At 41.2% G+C, this 6,022-nt stretch overlaps 1 protein-coding gene across 3 annotated transcripts in view; it reads left to right on the plus strand.

The window, feature by feature from the left end:
- The window catches only part of RERE (arginine-glutamic acid dipeptide repeats), a 591,972-nt gene that overhangs the window by 150,862 nt on the left and 435,088 nt on the right, over positions 1-6,022 (plus strand). The gene's annotated exons all lie outside the window — the stretch shown is intronic.

Consider the following 6,022-nt stretch of genomic DNA (forward strand, 5'->3'; position numbering starts at 1 on the left):
CAAATTATTCCTTAATCCCTTTATATTTCAGATACCTATTTCTAAAACAGGAATCTAATAATTTAGCAAAATTCTGGGATGTTGAAAGACTAAATATTTCTAAAACTGCTTTCAGATTCTCTTGAAATGACTGGTCTGAAGATTCAAGATAGTATTAATCACACCTGAAGTTTATCATTGGAGTTTGATAACTGAAAACTTTTCTGTTTATTTTGAGTTGACACTGAGGGTACCCTTATTCTTTAGGCTACACAGTTTAGTATAATACAATGCTAGTCTTTCGTAGTATGTGACAACTCTTTAAAATAAATGGTCGTTACTATTACAGGATGAATTGCATAAATTTAGTTTAAAATTAATTTTTAATAGAATCTGTTTTTCCACTGTTGGTAGGTAGAAAACTAATTTAAAATTGACAGTTGGTAATTTTGTTTAGATGCATATAAAATGAATTAATGAAGGAGACTGTAATTTGGTAGCCAATGCGTGTATATGTTCATTTAAAGCCACAAGCTAAGGAATGTGCATTTATTGCTTCCCTATTAGATGAATTTCAATCAAACCCCAATTTAAGCCATGCCTCCCTTAGCAGATGGATCTTTATTCTGCTGTGGAAAAGGGGTGGGAGAGGAAGATTTTTAACAAAATGGCTTTCACGGTATTTGAAAATTGCAACCAAAATTGGTGCCAGAAATAGTCTTGACATACAGAAATGCATCTTTTTCTTGTGCATCTTTAGAACAAATGCTTTGTGTGTCTTTTCCTGTTACTATTATTTTTTTATCAGCATTTGCGAGACGTCAGTAGGTGGTTTGCATTAATATTCTTGGCGGTGGCGGCAGCAGCAGCAGTAGCAGCTCTAGCTCTAGGATGTGTGAACTGCTGATCACTCTCGGGGATGCTCTGCCTCTTTAATATCTTGCTTGCAGATGCATTTTCTAGCTGACCACGCTATTAAGAGCTGCCATCAATCACGCAGCCTCCTGGTTCCGGCTGCTCTGGAGGGGGAGGGAGAGAGGACTGGAGAGAAGGGAGTCTAGAGAAAGGAGGGGATAAAGCAACAGCGGGAGGAAGCGTAGTGTGAGTGCCTGGCCGGCGAGGGAGGGGGGAGGGGGGAGCCAAGAGGGGGGAGTACGAGGAGGTGGGGAGGATCAAGCACAGCCCAGCCGAGCGGAGCCCAGCCGAGCCAAGCTTGGCAAGCGTGGCTCCCTGGGCTCCGCGCCGGGTTTTCCTCACCACCGCCTCCTGTCTCTCGGAGGCTGTTCTTTCTCTCCTCTGGTGTCTGGGTAAAAGACAAGAGCCTGGGTCACAGGCATGTGGAACTGTCTGCCCCGCAGCTGAGGCTGGAGTGAACCGAGCCGCTGCGGCCGCCGGTGTCTGTGTTGGGGCTGCTGGAAGCAGCCGCAGTGGCCGCGGACGGGGCGCCGGTCCGCGAGTGGGGGACCCCAGCACCCCAGGCCGCTTTTGGGGAGCTTTGCTCTCGGGCCGAGCGCCGCCAGGAGGGAGGCTCCAAGTCGGGCAATGCTCTTCACTTTCCGGCCGGCCCCGGAGCAGCGCCGCGCGGCTGAGAAGCTGAGGGGGCCTCCTTTTGTTTAGCAAGTGCATCTCATTCCCCTCCCCCTCCTCTCCCTGCCCTGCCTCCTTCCTCCTCTCCCCACCTTCCTGCTTTCTTCTCATCCCTTGCTTTGGGGCCCCGACTTGGTGTAGGGTCCCCTATGAGGCTGGAAGCAGCCCTGCAGCCCTGCTGCTGGCTCCGGAGGAGGAGGAGGAGGAGGAGTTCTGCTGGGGTCAGCTTGTAACAGCTGCTGAGACTGCAGGCAAGTGGCGTTGGCCCATCCCCTGCCAAGAACTGGCTAGATTAAAACCCAGGGCAGGCAGAGGGGGTGAAGTGAGGGCCATGCAAGTGGCCAGGGACTGTGCCAGGAGGAATTGGGGCAGGAACTTTGGCATGAATTCACTCGGGGATTGTGAATGAGGGGAGTTGCTTAGGAAGGGGGGGGTAGGAAAGATTTCCTGTTGTAGGCCGGGAAGTCAGAATAAGTGAGTTCTAGTGACTTTGGGGATTTCAGGAGTCTGGGATTTGTATCTTTCTAATGACTTTTTAATATGTGATGCTCAAAAGTTGCTCATACCCCGTTGCTAAAAAGGAGTGCGGTGTTGAAGTTGACCTCATAACGTGTTCTTGAAGGATCTAATATGGAAGTGTCTTTCCAGGAATAGTCAATGAGTGAACTGCCGATTGTATAACCACTAAAATACTTCTGGCTTTGTTTTTAATTGCTGAAGCCCCAGAAGCCCAACATAAAGTACCCAACATCATTTGGGCAGAGGAAATACTCTACTGTGTGTTTATTTTTACCTCTAAGCAAGAAAAGTTGGCTTGTGTGGGTGAGCTGAGACCTTGGTTACCTCAGCAGCACTTCTTGCCTTGTCTGCTGCTGGTTTAAAAAAATTTTTTTAAACTACTTCTGTCCATTCATTAAATATTCTTATAAAACACTTTTGTGCCATTGAGTTTAAAAATGTAATTTACTTTTCCAATATAATCTGTATACATTTTGCTACAGTAGCCGAAGTACAGGAATATCCTAGAGGGAGAATCTTTTAATTTTTAATTGGTACAATCTTTTGGTGTTAGGTGGTGGCTTAAAAAAATGTTTACCCAAATCTTGTTCTCAGCTGAAGTGACTGGAGACCTGCTTGACCACTTTCTGTTTGTTGAGAAAGAAACCAGCTCCACTTTGTTTTACAACCAGCTTTTAGGCTTCTCCTGAGCACATGTGGCACTGCTCTCCATGGGGCATTGTTTGGCTAGAAAGCCTCCTTTCAGCCATATGGAAATTTTTTTTAATGGCATGTGAATGAAAATGGCGGTGGACAAGAAGACTAATTTTTCCCCTTGTAATTGTGGGTTTTTGAGGGGGGAGGGTTTGTTAGTTTTAGGCTTAGAAAATAATTAAAAGTTGAGGGCAGAGTTGACAAAGTCTCAAAATTTGATGCTGTGAAATTTAAACATTGGGTTCTGGAAATTTTTGCTTGGAACTTGTATTTAAAGTAAACACTATTTAAAACTTATAGACTGGAATAATATTCCAGTGCAAAGCAGCTGATCTCTAGGCAGTTGCTTCTAGACATAGTCAACTCAAATTTTTATTTGTGGGTCATATTTGGATGCTTTCAGGAAAGAGCACTTTTGAATATTGACATTCCTTAGCAAAATAATATAAGGCAGACATTTTAGATGCTTAATAGCAAGTTCAGAATTGTGTGGGAGCAACATTTAGAAGCTTTTATTTGTTTTTTTTTTCAACCCTCTAATTTAGTTGTGTTTAAACTATTTTATAAAGATCTCTGGGACCAGTGAAAGGTGGTTTTTAGTCCAGAGTACTTGAGTGCTTATTGTACTCTGGCTGGGCTTGGTGCTTGGCAGGCAATGCTTGAAATGTTATTTGATCTGGCTGCACGATAGAATTGACTAGGATTACACCATTTCTTTCCCTGTGGCTGTTGAAAGTGATGCATCAGCTAGTGCTGTTCAGCAACATATTTAAAGACTTAAACTGCATGCATTCACTCTAAGCAGGTTTCCAGAGAAAGGCTGTTTAGATTTTTGTCTTATTTTGTGGTTTTGCATTTATGAATTGAGGCAAAAGCTGACGTAATGTATCTGAGCCACTTCCTTTGTGTGTGTGTGTTGTGTGTATGTGTTGTATGTTTATGTTTTATGGTTTGTAGTGAGTTCCAGTTTTAAGCATGTGTTTGCGTGAGAGTGTGTGTGTGTGTGTGTGTGTGTGTGTGAGAGATGTTTATATTTTATGGTTTGTGGTGAATTCCAGTTTAAGCATTTGTGATTATTTCTCAATGCTTGCACATACACATCATACATATAAAAATATTTTTCTCTAGATGTCTTCAGTGACATGTCACTTTCCCATGCTGTATAGTTTGGGGATTGGAGATCAGTGAATGTGAAGGAGGGGAGAGCTCCTTGAGTTTGTCATTAAGGTTCAGTAAAATGTTTGTGTGTTGCAAGTTAGCCTTTTATTTTAACTAATGTGACTATGTATACATCTGTTAGGTCACAGTGCATTGGGCTTCTTTCCTCATTGTAGCTTTATTCAACACTGAGTGGTTTATAAAATTGTTGGATGCATTTCTTAATCCTTCTCCATCACCCTGCTTGCCTCTTTTTCATGTGATAGAAGAACACATGTTTTCATATACTCAGGTCAGTTTTAATTTGTAAGAGGTTTTATTTATGGTTTTGAGGGGGAAAAGGGAAACCAGTTAATTTATTAATAGACTTTGCACAAGCCAGCTTGTTCTAAGGTCAAAGAGTTTTGCTAGCTATTGTGTAGTTTAAGATCAGGCAAAAAAATCAACCATTTTATAATGACCTGGGAGGTCATTTCTTTTGCCCTATGAAATAAGCATTACTATGTCCAATATTATAAAATTGATATCTCTCTCTCTCTCTCTCTGACACACATATGCACACACACACTTTCTCTGTCTGTCTCTGTCTCTGTCTCTGTCTCACACACACACACACACACACACACACACCCCTTACTAAGTGTGGACCTTTTTCCTCTGTTTAAAGTCACACCACACAAGTGCTGAGATTTCAAGTTTTTTTTTTCCCTCGCAGCTCCATGTCTTAGAAATTTGTTTAGCCACATTTATAGCACCTTTATAGCCAACTCTAACTTGGCAAAAGTAAGTTTCCTGGTTCCATATTGAATGTGTTTGTTTATCTCTTTTGCCTGCCATTCTACCTGTCTATCCCAGGTTTCTGGGGTTTCCTCATCCCCAGGGATGGGGAACCTGCAGCCTTGAGGCCACCTGTGACCCTGTAGGTCCTCAAGTGCAGCCCTTTAATAAAAATATTTGTTCTGCAAAACTTGGACTCGGTCAAAAGGCTGCACTCAAGGACCCAGAAGGCCACAGGTTCCGCACCCCTGGTCTCTCCTATCCTATCATATTCTTTCTGTCTGTCTATCTATCTTTCTGGTATAATTTGTCTTGAATATAGGTCTGTGACTGAGCCAAACTATCATAAGCTATAAAACAGATAAGCAATGACCTTTCCCAGTACTTAATGGTCTGGTCATTCTTTACACATCTACTTTTGTGTTGGGAAGAATATTCTTCAAACTTATAAGAAACCTAGTGGTTGTTGACAATATTATGTAGTCTTGCATATTTTAAAAGGAGCAAAAGACATAAAAGCAAACAAGCATGAAATCTGTTTATGCACATGGCTAATGTGGTGCCTTTATCTGAAAGTCAATTAACTGATTGAAGGCAGGGTCAGGGTGGCAGGAGGAAAAGATTGGTTGGGTGATGAGGCAGTTCTGTGTATTAATTCTTTGGTGAACAACTGGCAGCATATTTAAGAGAGTAGGTTATTTTCTAGAAAATTTGACTTTTAATGACACATTATAAAACCAGTGGCTGCTTTATAATATACTGCTAATATAATTGACATATCTTGTAGCAGTTAGAGAAATTACTTAAAATTTGAAATATACAGAAAGAAAGTTCCTAATTCATAAATGAATTTTATTTCCAGATTCATTTAAATTGAGGGATATTTCCTTATGGTGGCTAGGTTCCCATGCAAACCTACAGAATTCCCTTTTTTAGCCAAGTAATGAGTGAAATACTTTGTTTACAGTGAAAAAATAATTTTGTTGAAATACTGGTAAATACTAATTTAAAAAGGGAATAGTTTTTTTTTAAATTTTGCTGGTACTTGAAAAAAAGTAGGTTTAAGAGAGAAGAGGGTAAATGGGGAGTTTTATAGATGTCAAAGTGGACTTTTAAGAGCTTCAGAGGTTATTGCTGTTCTTTAATGTCTAATTTCACTTTAAGACTTAAAGCTTTTTTCCCTGATACAGATGTATCATTAGCAATATTTTTATATTTATCAGCTATGATTATGTCATTATTTGGCACATAAAAAGTTTGGATGGGGGAGGAGAGGCTAAGGGCAATATTTGGAAAGGAAAACAAGTCA

The sequence above is a fragment of the Vombatus ursinus genome, unplaced genomic scaffold (assembly GCF_900497805.2).
Source record: "Vombatus ursinus unplaced genomic scaffold, bare-nosed wombat genome assembly UNPS02014932.1, whole genome shotgun sequence".
Taxonomy (NCBI): domain Eukaryota; kingdom Metazoa; phylum Chordata; class Mammalia; order Diprotodontia; family Vombatidae; genus Vombatus; species Vombatus ursinus.